General features: G+C 40.7%; 1 long non-coding RNA gene across 2 annotated transcripts; it reads left to right on the forward strand.

The window, feature by feature from the left end:
* The first annotated feature begins 233 nt into the window (after window positions 1-233).
* On the forward strand, window positions 234-18354 carry LOC122690112. 2 transcript variants are annotated; one of them, XR_006339978.1, is made up of 2 exons: window positions 234-431; window positions 16433-18354. It is a non-coding gene; the product is annotated as an uncharacterized LOC122690112 (long non-coding RNA). The 2 variants fall into 2 exon arrangements; XR_006339979.1 differs by lacking the exon at window positions 234-431 and adding an exon at window positions 16193-16238.
* The last annotated feature ends 472 nt before the right edge of the window (window positions 18355-18826 follow it).

The raw sequence follows: 18826 nt of genomic DNA on the forward strand, positions 1-18826 counted from the left end.
CATCCACATGGATATGTGAATTCTGCAGGCTGCCTTCTGCCTGACATAGTCTGGGATTCAGGAAATCATGAGGCTGAGCATCCTCCAGGGGCCACAGTTCTGCCTACATGATCGCATTCCCTGAAAGGCAAACTCTGCCCTACTTATTCTATGACTCACTCGGCGCCTGTTCCCTCTTGGAATTCACCCAAGGAAAAGAGTCCTCTCAGCAAAACAAAGTTTGCCTGCTTCCTTGTGTGTGGCCTGCTTATGTTATTTTTTTGGAGCTTTACTTTACAAGTGTTCAGCAGCCTGAGGGCCCTTTCTCTCCATTTTGTTTTGTGTGTTGTCTTCAGATTGGATCTTGACTAGAACTACTTTTTCTTCATTGGTGGCTTTAAAACTCACAAGGTGAACTGTGACCCTGAAAGATCAAAAGGAATCCCCTCCAGGTAAGTAAAAAGAGTATCATGTATCTGATAAACATGCTTCCCAGGGCTAGAACGGGGGCCTCAGGAAGGATTCCAATTCTTTCTTGGTTATTGGAAAATGGGACCAAGAGAACTAGAAGTATTAATATTTCAGGGTAATCTCAGGGCAGAGTTTATAACCCAGTAGATACCTGAGGCCAGGGAGAAGTGTATTTGAAAAATGCTCTGTGTTTGGGAATGAGATGACAAGACTATTTCCTCATTCCTCTGAATGGCAAATTCTGATGATTGGATTTTACAGGTCTTAGCCTGGGCTATGTAGGAAACAGAATTTTAGGCAAAAAGCTTATATGGTGGCTTTATCAGAGGGAGCAAATCCGAGAATCCCGGAGTGAGGAGAAAGGGAAGAAGTACTTCCCTGAAGTAAGGAAGGCAGGACACAAATAAAGGAGATCATGTTTTCAAGCTAGTCACAGCTTCACAACTAGTGGAAGCAATTGCCTGATCTTATGAAGCCTCTTCAGAAAGGCTGTATGAGCTATTGCATTTCAGAACAGTTCATCGTAATGGAAGAAAGAAAAAAAAAAATGTATCCTCTGGACAAAGCAGACTCCTGTCATGCGAGAAGGTCTCAAATGAAGAGATATAGATGCTGGCAGTTGGAAGTCAGGCCAGGGTGCACTAAAACTGTTTGTGCAAAGGGGAATATGAAGATTTCAATAGTATCTGCTGGGCTGATTTGGAAAATGTGCTCATTTTCAATTTCTATTAGTTATGTTTTAGAGATCATTTTTGGGTTATAGAACAATTGTGATGGAGAGATTCCAAGATGGCCCCCAATTTTCCCTGCCTCTTGCTATTCATATCTTTGTGTGATCTCCTCCACTCTAGTGTACGAGGGACCTGTGAGTTTCTTCCGACTGCTGGGAGAATTGATGGGCTGGCCCTTCCACAATCAGGCCACATAAAATTGTGACTTTTATCGGCCTAGCACATGTTCTCCCTTTCTGTATTTGATGAAGTAAGCCACCATGTTGGAGAGGTCCACATGTCAAGGAAACTTAGGTGGTCTTTTGGCTAACAGCCCCCAAGGAACTGAATCCTGTCACAATACATACACCTAGTGTTACCTAGTGTTAACACCTAGAGTTACCGAACTTGGGACTGGTCACCTGCGCGTAATAAAGCCAATTGACTGACATCGGGCTGTGGTGAAGGAAAGTGCAGTGTTTATTGTAAGGTACCATACAAGTCATCTGGGCCAGCTAGTGCTAAAAAAAACCCCAACTCCCCAGTGGGTTTCAGCAAAGCATTTTTAAAGGCCAGGTGAGGCAAGGGAGTCCCAGGGTACAAGGTCAGCTTGGGCACAATTTTCTGATTGGTCTATGGTGAGATAACTGGGCAGTTTCACAGGTGTTAACATTATCTACCCCTTGGCACCAGTAGGTCTAGGGGCTCATAGTCATGACGTAGTTACCATCTTCCATTTAGTGGGAGTGTTAGTATCTGTAAAACAACTCAGGAAATGTGCATCAGATGCTGTTATCTAGGTACTTCAGAGAGGAGCTACAGCAGAGGATCTGGGAGAGAAGTCTGTCCAGGGAAGGCCCCCATAACATCCTGCTCAATTATACTAGAAGCAAATCCTTCCCATTTGAGCTTCAGATGAGACTCTAGCTCTGGCCAACACCCAGGCTTCATGATGTAATGTTGTTGTTATTTAGTCACTCAGTCATGCCTGACTCTTTGCGACCCCATAGACTGTAGTCTGCCAGTCTCCTACCCATGGAACTTCCCAACCAAGAATACTGAAGTGGGCTGTCATTCCCTTCTCCAGGGGATCTTCCCATCCCAAGGATCGAACCCGCTTCTCCTGCATTCGCAGGCAGATTCTTTACCACTGAGCCACCAGGGAAGCCCTTCATGACACACAGGACCCAGCTAAGCCATGCTGGATTCCTGACCTATAGACAGTGAGATAATAAGTGTGTATTGTTTTAAGCTGCTAAGTTTGTGGTAATATTGTTATTCAGCAACAGATAACTAATATAGAAGGAAGCATGGCTACGAAGTTTGGTTACAGGACAAGATGAGCCTCTGGTGAATATTAGGAAATGTAAAATAAAAAAGACTTGGAGAATGGAACAGCCTGGAGATCAAGTGCAGACACGATGATCCTTTCAGCAACAGGAAGGATCCTGAAATGCTACTGCCAAGTGGAAAGAAATTTTTAGGACATTGTAATTAGAAATGCTCAATGGACAGAAACAGACTCACAGACATAGAAAACAAACTTATGGTCACCAAAGGGGGAAGAGGGTGGGGGAGGGGTGAATTAGGAGTTTGTGATTATCAGATACACACTATTATATGCAAAAAAGATAACCAGCAAAATCCTACTGTATAGCATAAGAAACTGTATTCAATATCCTGTGTAACCTATAAGGAAAACAAATATGAAAAATAATATATATATGTATAACTGAATCACTTTGCTATACACTAGAAATGAACACAACATTGGAAATCAACTATACTTCAATTTTTTTTAAAAAGGAAATACTCAAAGACAAGAGTGTTCAATGAGAATGTGTGATTCGTGTGTTACAGCTCACTAGACACTGAAGAAGAAACATGTTTGGAGGACTTCCCTGGTGGTCCAGTGGCTAAAACTGTGAGCTCCCAATGCAGGGGGCCCAGGTTCAATCCCTGGTCAGGGAACTAAAGCCCACATGCTGCAACTAAGAGTTTGAATGCCACAACTAAAGATTATGCGTGCCACAATGAAATGTTTACATAAAGACTTGCACATAGTAAGACTTCTACAGATGACTTTGAGTTGACTGTGTCCCTTTGCTATAAGGAACTGTAAGCTTACAGTAATGATGCAGCTGGGCTGGGGGTTCAGTGAAGCAAAGATTTCTCAAAGCCCATACCCTCTAGGAGAGACACTGAGAAAAGGGAAGTGCAGTAGTAAAAGGAAGACTGTACTTAAGGCTGAGTGCTGAAGAGTTGATGCTTTTGAACTGTGGTGTTGGAGAAGACTCCTGAGAGTCCCTTGGACTATGAACAGATCAAACCAGTCAATCCTAAAGGAAATCAACCCTGAATATTCATTGGAAGGAATAATGCTGAAGCTGAAACTCCAATACTTTGGTTACCTGATGAGCTCACTCATTGGAAGACCCCAATGCTGGGAAAGGTTGAAAGCAGGAGAAGAAGGGGATGACAGAGGGTGAGATGGTTGGATGGTATCACTGATTTAATGGACATGAGTTTGAGCAAGCTTCAGGAGATGGTGAAGGACAGGGAAACCTGGTGTACTGCAGTCCATGGGGTCACAAAGAGTCAGACATGACTGAGCAACTAAACAGCAACAACCTGTCCCAGGGGGACTTAGAAAAGAAGAGACGATGGAAGAGTCTCACTGGATGCATAGGACATGATATTGCAGCCCTGAAGGATGATGGTGCATGTGTGCATGCTCAGTCGCTTCTGTAATGTCTGACTCTTTGTGACCCTATGGACTGTAGCCTGCCAGGTTCCTTTGTCCATGGGGTTCCCCAGGCAAGAATGCTGGAGTAGGTTGCCTTGCCCTCCTCCAGGGGATCTTCCTGACCCAGGGATGAAACCAGGGTCTCCTGTGTCTGCTGCACTGCAGGCAGATTCTTTACCACTAAGCCACTGGGGAAGCCTGAAAGATGATGGTAGGATAATTAAATTTTTTCCTGTATTTGATGCTGTAGTAAGATAATGCATACATGCAAGGGAGAATCTCTGGTCTCAGGAAGACATGGTATGGTAGTTAGGCTCATGAGGGAATATTGTTTTATTCAGGCTTTCTTTAGCCACAGAAGCCAGTAGCTATATGGATTTTGTGTGCTCAGAAGGAGAGAAAGGGGAAATTTTTCACCTGTAATCCATATTTCCTACATATAGGCTGAAGCATCCTATTCTTTTTTCTCTGCCATTTTGTGATGGTTCGATTTCCTACAAATAGTTCTGAGGCTTAAGCTACAAAATAGTTGCTTTATAGCTAAATGAGAGATTTGAGGATTATCAGATGTGATATCCATGGTTGATTTGGGGCTAGGGAGTGGCCAGAGGGGGAGTATTCTAAATCCCAGAATACAGTGTTTCATTTCTTCCTCCAAGACTATGGCTGTTTATAAAATACTGTCGAAATTATAGAGTTCCTTCTATATTTGAAAGCACTGTCTTGGGCCTTCTAGAATAATCAAAGAAATAGCTCAAGGTAAAAAAAAAAAAAAAAAAGCGCTTAGCAAGCACCTGAAGCACTGAGCTAACACCATCAAAACACTTTGGGTTAGAACACTTGGTGGGGAAACCATCACCAGAACAATTGATTTTTCAGTACATTCAACAACCGCCAAGTAGTTATACCCATCAGCTTAATGGGGAAAATATACACTGCCGTATAAACCTCTGAATGTGTTTTACAATAGCTACAATTTGAGAGAAGTGAGACCTTATTTAAAAGATGGATTCTTAAAGCTGTTGCAATTTTTGAGTAACACTAATGAGCAGGGGAGGAGCTGGCTTCCATAACAGTGCTTTATTAAAAAAAAATGCAACTCAACAGCCCACGTCCTGTTTCTTGCTCTAAACAATTCCTGTTACCCAAGGCAGGGTGCCAGGGAGAGGGGAAAGATCTAACAGAAAGATCGAATCACAGAGGACCCCAGCAAACAGGACCCCTCCTCACACTCTCACCAGCCAGCCATCTTCCTATCCAATATTGCTTTTAGAATGTGAACAATGTACAGATGTCTCTTAAAAGGAAAGAAACAAACACAAGTGCTACCTTCACTTATTTCTTCTTGTATTATTTAAATATGTAAGGAGATTATGCTAGGTATAAAAATCTGTTCATAGGTATTGTTATTGTACAAATGCAAATCCAAACTAGCTTAAAACATGAGATATAAGCAAAGCTACAAAATGACAAAGTACAATTTAACAACATTAACGTGATAAATAAGGTAAATGTGATGAAGTCAAACTGGGAATCACAGTGTAGATATTCATTCACTCATGCATTTGTTCATTCATTCAACATGCAATCACAGAATACCTGTTTCCAATAGCATTCTCCTGGCGGCTGCAGATAAGTCAGTGAGTAAGACAAACTTTTCTACCTTCATGGAACTTACATTCTAGTGGGATAAGACAGATAATAAACCAAATAAATAAATGAAATATATAGTGTTTCTGATGAAAATGAGTGCTAAGGAGAAAAATCTAGGGAAGGAGAGAGGAAGATGTGCAGGGCAAGGGAGTTGCAATTTGCAATATAAGAAAAACCTCAAAGAGAAGGTGGCATTGGTATAAAAACTTGAAGAAAGTGGGAGAGTGAATATTTGGGTATTGTTTGGGGCGGGGGGAGGCAGTGGTGAGTGTTCCAGAGGGAACAGTGGGTGTGAAACTTCTTAGGCAGAGGTGAGCCTGTTTCTAAATGGTTCTGTTATAAGGACGGGTGCTTTTGAGTTTAGCGATCTTTCATTGCCACTTGCCATAGGACAACTCAGTTTCCCCACCATTTTTCCTTTTTTTTAAAGCCACTATGAAACCTTTGCTTTTATTGGGTGGCTGTTAGATCATTAGTATTTTACTTGAGGCTAAAGATGTTCTTATTACATCCATTTTTCTTTTTTAAAAAATTATGTAATGTAATGGTTGGGGCTTCCCTGGTGGCTCAGCCAATAAGAATCTGCCTGCAATGCAGGTGACCCAGGTTCAATCCCTGGGTCAGGTAGATCCCCTGGAGAAGGGAATGGCAACCCACTCCAGTATTCTTGCCTGGAGAATCCCATGGACAGAGGAGCTAGGCAGGCTACAGTCCATCGGGTCGCAAAGAGTCAGACACGACTGAGTGACTAATACTTAATGTAATGGTTAACTGTGTGTCAACTTGACTGACCTCAAGGATGCCCAGACAGCTGGTAAAACATTATTTCTGGGTGTGTCTGTGAGAGTTTCTCTGGAAGAGATTAGCATTTGATTCAGCAGACTGAGTAGAGAGATTCACCCTCACCAATGTGGGTGGGCAACATACAACCTCCACAGGCCCAAATGAAACAAAAAGGAAAAAAGGAAAAAGAAGGGCAAATTTTCTCTTCTTAAGCTGGAATGTCCATCTTCTCCTGCCCTTGGACCGCAGAGCTCCTTTGATCAGACTCCAAATGATCAGACTCCTGGGATTACATCCATGGCCCTGTGGTTCTCAGGCCTTTGGGACTTTCTCAGTCTTCCAGCTTGCAAATGGCAAATTGTGGGACTTCTCAGCCTCCATAACCACTTGAGCCAATTTCTATAATAAATTCCCTCTTCTATCTATCTATTCCCTATTGATTGATTCTCTGGAGAACCCTAATAGAGGTAATGACAGTACAGTGGTTGTGTAACATCAACATAAACTCCATCACATATAGAGGCATTGAAACACAGCAACACGGCTCACCAGTAATTGGTTAGTGGGGTTATATGGATGATGCTTAATTTAATACTTTTTCATTACCATCAAAATTGAAATACTGAATTAGCAGAATTTCACAGAACATTCACAAACTTCTAATGATATGTCCATGGACCTTCTATGATCTGGGGAGTCCCACTTTAATAAGCAAGGAGAGATTACTTTGAAGGTGGCCTTCTTATGGGCTAGTTTGTGGCTGTGCATTACTCCAGTGAGTATGGATGCTGATATGGGTGAATGATTCAATACATGGTTGGGGAATTTTCAGGTTGTGTGGCTAGAAAAGAAATCCATATCAACATTCTTGGTTCTTTTTTGTCATACTCACCTGTGAGAAATGCTTCTGTGATTTAGACTATGTTATCACCCAGATCCTCTGTCCACAATCATTAGGGCAGGAAACAACTTTGTCAGTTTTTCAGCATAGAGAGATATAAGTCTGGGCAAAGCAACATCTGCACTTTTTCTATTGCACCTCAAATCTGTGGCTTAAACAGGATGGAGAGCCTGAAAGCAAATTTTGCCATGCTGCCCCATTAGTCAAATGGCAAGACCAGGTCTTAGGCATGTAGGGGGAATGGCATGTCAGGTAATGAAAGCTCAGGCAAAATGTCTTTTCACCCATATCTAAGGAGGTTCACAGTTCTGAAAAAAATTTGTTTCCAAAAAGCATAACATTAGAGTGGTAAGTAAGACCCCATCATTAGAAATGAATGTAGTTGGCAATATATGTTACAATAAATGGTGCATATCTTTGACATTTAAGGTGAAATTGGAAGAACTCCAAGATACTTTGTAAAGGAGTTGAGCATAATTAAAAAAAAATTTACCATAGTTACACGTTCTTGACCAAAGTTAACTTCACATGAGAAGTTATTTTACAGAAGAGTAAACTGAGGCACAGAGAAGGTTAAGTAATTCACTCAACTGATTTTAGCAGAGATTGGGAAAGCAGATTGTTTTGATAGGGTATTCAGATTGGATAAAACTGATTTAAGTTCTGTCCTTAAATTTTTCTCATCAGGAGTAATCTTAGACCAATCTTTCTTAGACTAGTCCTCCTAACTTCTGATGTAGATGTCCATGATATTCTAGGGTATAATCTTGGCAGAACTGTGTGATTATTGCCTTTTAGAATAAGAACATCAATTTTGTGGTACATATATACAATGGAATATTACTCTGACATAAAAAGGAAATCGTGCCATTTGCAGAGACAGATGGACCTAGAGATTGTCATAGAGTGAAGTAAGTCAAAGAGAGAAAAACAAACACGGTATATTAACACATATATGTGGAATCTAGAAAAATGGTATAGATGAACTTATTTGCAAAGCAGAAACAGACACTGACATAGAGAACATATGGATATCAAAGGGGAAAGGGGGGGTGAGATGGATTTGGAGATTGGTATCGGCATATATACACTACTATGTATAAAAGACATAACGAATAAGAACCAACTGTATAGCACAGGGAACTCTACTCAATGTTCTGTGCTCAGTCATTCAACCCTGTTAGACTCTGCAACCCCATGGACTGCAGCCTGCCAGGCCCCTCTGTCCATGGAATTTTCCAGGCAAGAATACTGGAGTGGGTTGCCATTTCCTCCTCCAGGGGATCTTCTCAACTCAGGGACTGAACCTGAGTGTCTTGCATCTCCTGCACTGACAGGTGGATTCTTTATCACCGGGCCACCTGGGAAGCCCTACTCAGTGTTCTATGGTGACCTAAATGGGAAGGAAATCCAAGGAGGAGTGGACATATGTATACATTTATTTTGCTATACAGCAGAAACTAACACAACATTGTAAAGCAACTATACTCCAGTAAAAATATATATATATATATCAATTTCATCTGTGCAAAAGTCTTTCATTTATATCCTCTGCTTATGCCCTTAACACCAGCACCACTTTCCTTCCAACACACACACATTACGTACACAATGTACATTTGAGAGACAGAACTGTCTGGGATCCCAAAGGATTAACATATCATTTGATCAGCTCTAAGAGGTGAGAAATGGAAATCTCATATTCAAGAGCTTACTTCTTCTTTCCTGTGGGATATCAGAAGACTCATGGCCTCAGCATTAGATAACATCAAGGAGCATAGCATAAGGATGAGGAACAGGGACTCTAGAGATAGACTTCAGTTCAGTTCAGTTCAGTTCGGTCGCTCAGTCGTGTCCGACTCTTTGCGACCCCATGAATCGCAGCATGCCAGGCCTCCCTGTCCATCACAAACCCCTGGAGTTTACTCAAACTCATGCCCATTGAGTTGGTGATGCCATCCAGCCATCTTATCCTCTGTCATCCCTTTCTTCTCCTGCCCCCAATCCCTCCCAGCATCAGGGTCTTTTCCAATGAGTCAACTCTTTGCATGAGGTGGCCAAAGCACTGGAGTTTCAGCTTCAGCATCAGTCCTTCCAATGAACATCCAGGACTTATCTCCTTTAGGATGGACTGGTTGGATCTCCTTACAGTCCAGAGGACTCTTAAGAGTCTTCTCCAACACCATAGTTCAAAAGCATCAATTTTTCAGCGCTCAGCTTTCTTCATAGTCCAACTCTCACATCCATACATGACCACTGGAAAAACCATAGCCTTGACTAGACGGAGATAGACTTACCTGTGTTGAAATCTCAGCTTTACTACTAACGAGGTGGGTGAGTTACTTAATCTTCTTTGTGCCTCAGTTTGCTCATCTGTAAAATGACTTTAATAATTTTACCTAATTCATCAGGTTATTATGAGAATTAAATGAATTAATATTTGCAAAGAACATAGAGCAGTGCCTGGCACATCATACATACTATATAATAATACACTGAAATAAATAAGTAAATAAATAATACACTGAAATAAATAAGCAAAAAATAAATGAAAAAAAGTAAGAGAATTATTATAAATTGTGAAGACATGACAATGGGGTTGTCATAAAGTGTCAGAATCCTGAAATAACAGTAGGTTTTTATTTCTCAATTTGTGTGGGGTTTTAGTTATGCAGATGTTGTTGTTCTTGAATAGAAAGCAATCAATGACCTCAGAACTATCAGAGATTTTTCCCCTTAAGGTGAGCATGAGTTGTAAGAAAAAAATAATACATATTCATGAAAACACACTGATAGGCTGAGAAATCAACAATTGCTTGGTATTCCTAAAATGTCTTCTTTCGGTATATCACAAAGGACCTCAGGAATGAGTAACATTTGTAGAATAAGAACTCAGTAGGCATAAAGACCCAGAAAGACCCAAATATCTTAATTGTTGCAGGAGTACTTGCTTTTTACTTTATAAGAACTGTAGTGCATGCTGTCATGCACTGCTAAGATGCTACCTGAGGGCCAAAGCACTTGTTTTCTCAACTTTGGGGACTGTTGGCAGCTAAAAGCCTTTAGCTGTTAGCCCACTCTAGAAATTATCCTCTGCTGAAGACATCTGCCTCAATAAGGTCAGACCCCCTTCCTATGGGTCCTTCCTATGAGAGACCAGGATCCAATGACTGCTCAGATGAATATATAAAAACCTCTCCCGCTTGATGCATTTTGGAACAATTCTTCAGGGCCATCCTAGGTCTTCATCTCCCCCACAGGATTGGCTAAGGCCTTTGTTGTAATTGCTTCTCAATTCAATGGCTCCATCTACCCAAACCTGCTTCTGTTCTCCCACAGTTGTTAATCCCCAAAGCACTCCACAATAAACCTTCCTCACAGAAATCTCTGTCTCAGAGCCTAATTCTTGGGAACCTGACCTACAACAGATACTTATTGAGTAGAGTGTATACCAGCTGCAGTGATATGAAGCCATGGGCATTCTGATATTTAATTTCCCTTTTTTCCAAGATATCTTCATGTTTTCAATCTTCTTTAAGGGTTTCCTTAGTTTCTTTAACCAGGTCATTATTTATTGGTCCCTGGATCAGATCTCATCAAAGCACCAGGCTACAGTCAGAATCCAAGAATGCAAAATATCCATAGAACAATGGCCAAGTCCAGGGTGAATAGAATTTCCAATCAAAGGTCCTTTACTTAAACTGATCTTTGATGAATGAGTGTTTAAGTGGTTCTGATTATGATTGTTAAAGGACAGCTAAGGTCCAATCATGCAACACCCTCCCCTCAAAATTACACAAAGCAACTTTCAAATGGCCCAAAAAAGGGATAGTTCTGTTTAAATGCCTTGTTCTTTGAAGAGCCCACATAATCACATCAAACTTACTCTTATCATTGAGCATAAATGGAAGGTATAATCAGTGTAGCTGAGAAAACTTGGACAATGTGTTTGGTTTAAAGACACCTTGTCTGAGTAAATGCTGAAGATTTTATTTTTCACCTTAGGCTTATAGAAACAGATATACTTCTATTCTTCATGTGAAGTGAGGCAAGATCTGGATCCAGCAGAAATGGATTCGTTTATCTTTGTGAGTTCCTAAGTTCTCACACAGTGCCTTGAGAATGCTATTACAAAATTCCTGAAGATACATAATTCTGACAGTAGTAATGGCCTGAATCCTGATACCCAGTATGAGAAACCAGCCACGTCCCAAGTTTCCTGTAGTCTTTTGTAACAACACATAGTATCCAACAGTACAAGTATATTGGATAAGTATCACTGCTTACTAAACACACAAAAGAATAGTGATGGTAGCAAAGTTAATTATGCCAATTTAGTGTAGATTATAGCCACATGATGAATTAATAAAGTTATGATGAATGGTATCTTGGTATCTTGATGAATACTTGGTAATTGTAACAACACTGACAAATAACATTTTGTAAAAATGAGATTGAAAATGTGGTTACCAATTATGGATTCAACACATCAGAGATACCTCCATTTGGAATCCAGAGCCAGCACTACACATTACTAAAAAATACCACATGGTGCAAAAGCATGTTGATAGTGAAGTGGGATCATGTGACCTGCTCTCATACCTCTTGGACTGAATTTAACAGGTTTTGATTGGCATCATCTTTCAAAGGCAGTCTAACTATCTGCATTTCACATCCTTGAAGGCATAAATATACATCTCCCTGTACCAGGATGGTTGATATATACCCAGGTTAATCAATAGACTTCCATGTTATGCCAGTCCAGATGACAAAAGGTCTAAGTCTCTGGCTTATGTACAACACTTACTCCATAAAACAAACTGTGTCTCATCTCTGACCCCTGCCCTCAATAGATTTTACATTCTGTTGAAAGTTATTTCAAATCTTGGTGAAGAATGGGTCTCTCTTGCTGGATAATTTTCTTGAGCATCAAAAATTATAACATTTCCTTTCATCAAGAAACTCTATTGAATTGCTTTGTCGTCGACTCAATGTACAAGACATGCCTTTATATATTATGGAAGGATATTCTCTCGGATTGCAGTGCTGAAATAAATGACACAGCACTGTGAGGCAAACAGCAATTCCTTTAGCAGATTGATTCTGTTTGTGACATTTAAGTCTCTACACCATGACTGATTGCACTAGGGAAGAGGGTGTGGCAGATTACATTGTTCAAAAATGGCCCACCCCACAGATTCTTCTGCAATGTGACCTTGCTTCAGACTCAGCAAGAGGTGGAGTCTATTTCTTTACCTTCTAAATCTGTAGGCCCAGTGACTGTCTAGATCTTTAGAATATGGGAGAAGTGACATTGCCAATTCTAAGCAAAGTCATTAGTTGGCCTGGCAAATTCTTCTTCCTACATACTGGAAGCCAGCCTCCAGGTTAGAAGTATCACAACACTGAAGGCACCATACTATGAGAAGTCCAAGCCACAGGGAGGATGAAATCCCATGTGAAGACAGAGAGACGGGGAAAGAGAAAGAACAAAGCACCAAGCATGTATATGAAGAAGTCACCTTGGAAGTTGCTCTAGCCCCAGTTATCCCAACTAATGCTGCATCGGTTCAGGAAGGGCCCAGCTAAACCCTCCCTGAATTTCTTTTTTTTTTTTTTTAAACCTTCCCTGAATTTCTGACTCCTAAAATCATTAACAAAATAAAATGATTACTTTTTCCCATCCATGAAGTTTGGGGATAGCTTGTTACATAGCAACAGATAACTGAAGCAAAGGGCTTTGCTAATAACCTGATTAATGAAATGCTTAGGGATGCTGAACTGAACTAAGATCGAGAGACTGCCAACTTATTTTTTCCTGTGAACTTTCTGCATATATTGGCAGCATTGATCTTTCTTTATTCATCTAACTTTGGGCCAGCTACCCAGTTTTCTAAAAATAAGCAATTAATTTACTTATGGATTAAAAAAACCTGATTAATTGATTGAATATTCTGAAAAGTATAAGAAGTTAGGTGCATGATTGAGACAAAGAAGCCACATGCCTGCTTTTACATTCCGGCAGTGCCACTTGGACGCTCTATGGTGTTAAGCAATTCATGCTTCGCATCTGTAAAATAGGGACAATAATAATAACTACCTCGCTGGGTTGTTAAGAGGATTTAATTAATTCAAACTTAAAATCATGTCTGGAACTTTGGAAGTGTTATATAGATTTTAGCTGGTATTACTTGGATATGTAGCTTGGCCTCTACAATGTTGACCATTGCAGTGCCCTTCTGTTCAGCATTGTGGGAGTTTATCTTCTGATTCAGACAGAGCTGAGGCTGAATCCTAGATCAACCATGTCTGTGTAAGTCTGGAACCCTGTCTGGGCCTCAATTTTCCCATCTGTAGTTTACGGATAGTAATACTGACTTCTCAAGTTGTTGTGAAGATTAGGTGTGCTCACCAGGCAAAGTACTGGGTTCGGAGCCTGACATGTGGGTTAGTGTGACGTCCTTGTTGATTTCTTTGGCACTCCAGCCTCCCTGTTTGTTTACACATAGGATGAGACTCGGGGCTTCCCTGGTGGCTCAGATGGTAAAGAATCCTCCTGCAATGCGGGAGACCTGAGTTCAGTCCCTGGTTTGGGAAGATCCCCTGGAGAAGGGAATGACTACCCACTCCAGTATTCTTGCCTGAAAAATTCCCATGGGAGGAAGAGCCTGACAAGAAGAGGCTGACTGGTTTTCAATTCTTCAGCCATGTTAGGCAGAGAGTGTATGTACTCAAGTCCATTCTGCCGTTTTCAAGAAAAACCTGGAAGCATACCTATTTCCAAGAGTAACCTGCTGATATCAGGCTTTCTTTTCTTTTAACAGAATGCCATTCTTGTCATACAAAACTGTACCGTTTGGGTAGCAGTAACTGGCTGAGGATGAGCGGCATCAATTATCTATTACAACTTCAAGCTATCAATCAAAACACATGCTATTTCCTATGCCCCAGGCAACCAAAGGCTTCAAACTAACAAGAACTCACAGGAGCAAATAAACATGAATGTTGAGCTACAAAGTTCCCAGGAACACAAAGGCACAAAAGCAGTCTTTAGTCCCCATCAGCTCACTCTGGCTGGTACCAGATACAGGTGGAAATAGAGGTGTGGTGGTGGAGGAAGAATGGGGTGAAAAAAAAATCCCATGATGGGGGCTGGCATAAACTTAAAAGAGAATATAAACACCAACTTTCTGGCAGGGAATGAACAAAACCTCATTGAAATCAAGTTAGGAGGGTTTGGCCAATGATTTCTGAAGACTTGCCCCTCTGGACAAAAGCAGTAAGAAAACTGAGAATGATGTCTACTCATGAGAAAATAATGGCCAAGTCAGAAAAAAATAGAGAAGTGGATCAGAATAAATCACCTTTTAAGTGAGCAGAGTCAGAGACCAGGAAGGACAAAATTCCCAATACCTGTTTTGTATCAGCATGGGAAACCAGCTCATTTTAACCTGTCACGGTACATAAATCACTCTTAAAAGTTGGTGGAGGCAAGAATTCTCCCTCTAATACATCATATTTACCTGAAAATGGGCTTCCATAAAACTATAATGGCGATGTAAAACCTGTAAGGATTAACCCCCAAGAGAAGATAATTTTGAGAGGAACAGGTGAAATGTATTCTTTATAGACATCAAAGCATGATCAAATTCTTGGTATAATGGGAAAAATAAAGGAAAATGTAAAATCACAGCATAGAGAGTTCTAACTAATAGTAGTAGGTGCACTCAATTCCAGATTCCTCTATCAGAAGTAATCTAGTGATCTCGAACCTACATCAAGACCCCAGTAAATCATATCATAATGTGGTGTTTATTGAGTACCAATTGTGTACTAGATTAAGTCCTCTTCCTTTCAAATGCCTGGCTTTATGTAATCCTTACAATAACTCTCTGGTGCAGGAACTGTTTCTAACCCTCATTATGTAGGGAAATAAACTGAGACAGAGAAATTGACTTACTTGCCCAAAATCACACCACGAAGTGTCTAAGTCAGGATTTGAATTTAAAACTCCTTGATTCCAGAGTCAATATTCTCAAGATCTGTGCTATACTACCTCTAGATAATACCTTCTAGATAATCCTTATGTACTTTATGAAGACTTCTCTAACTTGTTTACCTAGATCATTCCATGTCATCTGATCACTTTTACTTTCTACATTCTATAACTATAGAGTAAATAAAACTAAAAGTGAATATAAATTCCATGTATTATAACAGGAGAAGACAGCGCAAATGCTTTAGGAAATATTCAAGCATATTTTATACTATTCAAACACTTCCTACAAAGAAAAAATACACAACAGATATTGCTCACTGACTGACAAACCACTATCTGGGCTTGGAAGAAACATTTTTGTAAGGCTTAACAATGGAAACAGTGACAGACTTTATTTTCTTGGGTTCCAAAATCACTGCAGATGGTGACCGCAACCATGAAATTAAAAGACGCTTGCTCCTTGGAAGAAAAGCTATAACCAACCTAGACAGCATATTAAAAAGCAGAGACATTACTTTGCCAACAAGGATCCGTCTAGTCAAAGCTATAGTTTTTCCAGTAGTCACGTATGGATGTGAGAGTTGCATCATAAAGAAGGCTGAGCACCGAAGCATTGATGCTTTTGAACTGTGGTGTTGGAGAAGACTCTTGAGAGTCCCTTGGACTGCAAGAAGATCCAACCAGTCCATCCCAAAGGAAATCAGTCCTGAATATTCATTGGAAGGACTGATGCTGAAGCTGAAGCGCCAATATTTTGGCCACCTGCTGCAAAGAGCCGACTCATTAGAAAAGACCCTGATGCTGGGAAAGATTGAAAGCAGGAAGAGAAGGGGACGACAGAGGGTGAGATGGTTGGATGGCATCACTGACTCAATGGACATGAGCTTGAGCAAGCTCCAGGGGATGGTGAAGGACAGGGAAGCCTGGCATGCTGCAGTCCATGGGGTTGTGAAGAGTTAGATATGACTGAGCGACTGAACAACAACAACAAACAAAGTGAGTCAAGAGCCTATGTTAGCCTCTAAGAGGGCCCCTAGTGCGCTTCTGTCTCCTGGAATGCATGCCTTTGTGTAACCCCTTCCCCTTGAGGGTGGGCTGGACCTAGAAGCTTTATTCTAATTAATGGCAGCAGTCAAGAGATGTCCCTTGTGAGTTGAGGTTACAGAAATCCTTCTGTCTCTTTCTCTCAGAGTCCTCATTCTGGAGGAAGCAAACTGCCATGCTGTAAACTGCCCTATGGATATTTCCACATCGCGAGAAATTAAAGGTGGTCTCTGGCCAATAGCCAGCAAGAACCTGAACCATCAAACAATTACCCAAATGGAATCCTGCCAAGAACTATGTGAGTGAGCTTAGAGTTTGATCCTCACAGAGGCAAGACACCTTGATTGCAGCCTACCAGGGATCTGGAGTCAGAGGACCCAGTTTAGCTGCTCTCAGATTCCAGATCCACAGAAAGCAGGGGGTAGTAAATGTTTGTCATTGGAAGACACTAAGTTTTGGGGTAATTTGTTATGCAGCCAAAGGTAATGAACACAGTGTCCCTCTCTTCTTGTGATATAAGGGTGGTGGTGCTGCAGATATTTCCATCTAAGTCAGTCAAGTTAGGAAAGAAAAAAAAAAAAAAAAAAACCTCTCCGAGGAAATCTTATTGCCGTGGCAACAGTTACTGTTTTTCTTTGTCCAATGTAAACACTGGATAAGAATCCCAGTAGTTCTTAGCCCACAATTTCCCCCATTAAAAGGGGAATTAAATGTTGAGGGAAGCGTAGCTAGTAGGCCTCTCATATGGCCTTTGGGCCAGGATTCATACCACAGTGGTTTCTCCCGCATTCCAGTACTTACTTCAGGACTCAGTAGAAGAAACAGTATGGGGAGTTATTACTTAGTCTTTGGCCAGAAGAATGGTGGTAAATGCAAGCCACTTAGATCTCCCACTTCTAGCCAAATAAAGAGAATATTACTTTCAAAAAGAGAAATGGGAGTGGGGAAAACAAGCTGAATCCTTTGTGTTTGTTAAATGCTCCATCCACTGACATGAAGCTGTCTCATTGGCCCCTCACTGATTTACACTTGAGGTGGTCAAAGTATATTTTTGTGATTTTGGCCTTGTATTCAAAATATTAAGGGTAACTATCAGAGAAGTGACCATTCAGATACACAAATTTGGGGGCAACAGAAGTAGGGTGAGAACTGAGTGTTCATTTCCCCATAGCTAAGCCTTTCTTTTCCATGGCCCCTCTCTACTGAGTAGACATCTCTCCAGCTAACATTTCTGTCCTTCCCTGGTAATATGGAAGTACCACTTCAGGGACAGTGCCCCTGGGCCACCACCGGCTCCACAAAGTTCATATGTCTTTCCCAGGAATTTCTGCCCTTACGTCCCAGAGACTGTTCACATTTTACAAATTGAGGTCATTCTTGAAACTTGTTTATACACCAGCACTTTTTAAAACTTGATGTCCCCAGAGCTACACAGGAACAGAGTTAGTGTTCAGAATCACAGGCCCTGCATCTCAGAAATTCTGACTCATTAGAACTGAAATGGGGCCCAAGACTGCATTTTTCCAAGCATTTCCATGCAATTGATTCTGTTGGAGGTGATACACAGCCATCTTTGATGAATGGCCTGGAAAACTCTTTATCAGAACTGTGCTGTAACAAAGAGCTGAAAGATACACATGAGCACATATAGGAACACAGACACACAGAGGAGTATCTTGTTATATGCAGTAAATTGTTTCTAAAAAGGTTGTATGTGTATCACATTTTATATATCAGTTCACATGTGAAATGCTTGGCATTCACATGGCATTTCCTTTCAGGAAAAGGACTGTACCTTCAAGTTATTTCATCCGTAGCACCTAGCATGGTGCCTGGCACTTGGTATTGGTTGAACTAGTATTCATTGAATGAATGACTGACTATTCAATTTGTTCAAAGTGAGGGTAAGTCCAAGGGTAATGGGATGATAAGTCAGCATATTCAATGTACAGCAAAGTATCTTAACATCATTTACTCCTATCTCCATTTAATAATGATAATGTACTGCTCTTATTTTATGTTTCAGAAGGGTGAAAACAAAATATAAGAGGGACACTGAAACAGCTCTGTGAATGAGAAGCCTGTTTAGTGTCTTCTTTTCCTCTCTAACCTGAAAAGTTATAACCTAAGCCTTGCCAGGAGACTTTATGATCTATTATATTTGTAACTCCAAGGAGAAAGAGAAAGGATGTGATAAATGGAACCAATGTAAAGCCTCAAATTCCTCTTTTGCAAGTAACAGAGAAGACAAGCTTTCTTCTTGAACCAACAAATTACAAGATAGTAGAGAGCCAGGTGAAATCAGACTCTCTCAAATAGGTATGGAACAGTGGTACAGATTCTAAAACAGAAACTGGTGAGAACTTTGCTAGCCAAGCATATGAAACTAAAAAATACCACAAAGAATTGCCTTTGGTTGGCCTCTGGAGCAGACTTTTTTTTTAACTGCTAATAGGAGGTTTTTCAGCTAGTTTGTTTATGTGACAGCTTGCCTGTTAACAGAAAAATATTGATTCCTCTGGCTTAGCAATGAGGACCCT

Source organism: Cervus elaphus, chromosome X, assembly GCF_910594005.1.
Source record: "Cervus elaphus chromosome X, mCerEla1.1, whole genome shotgun sequence".
In the NCBI taxonomy this organism is placed as follows: domain Eukaryota; kingdom Metazoa; phylum Chordata; class Mammalia; order Artiodactyla; family Cervidae; genus Cervus; species Cervus elaphus.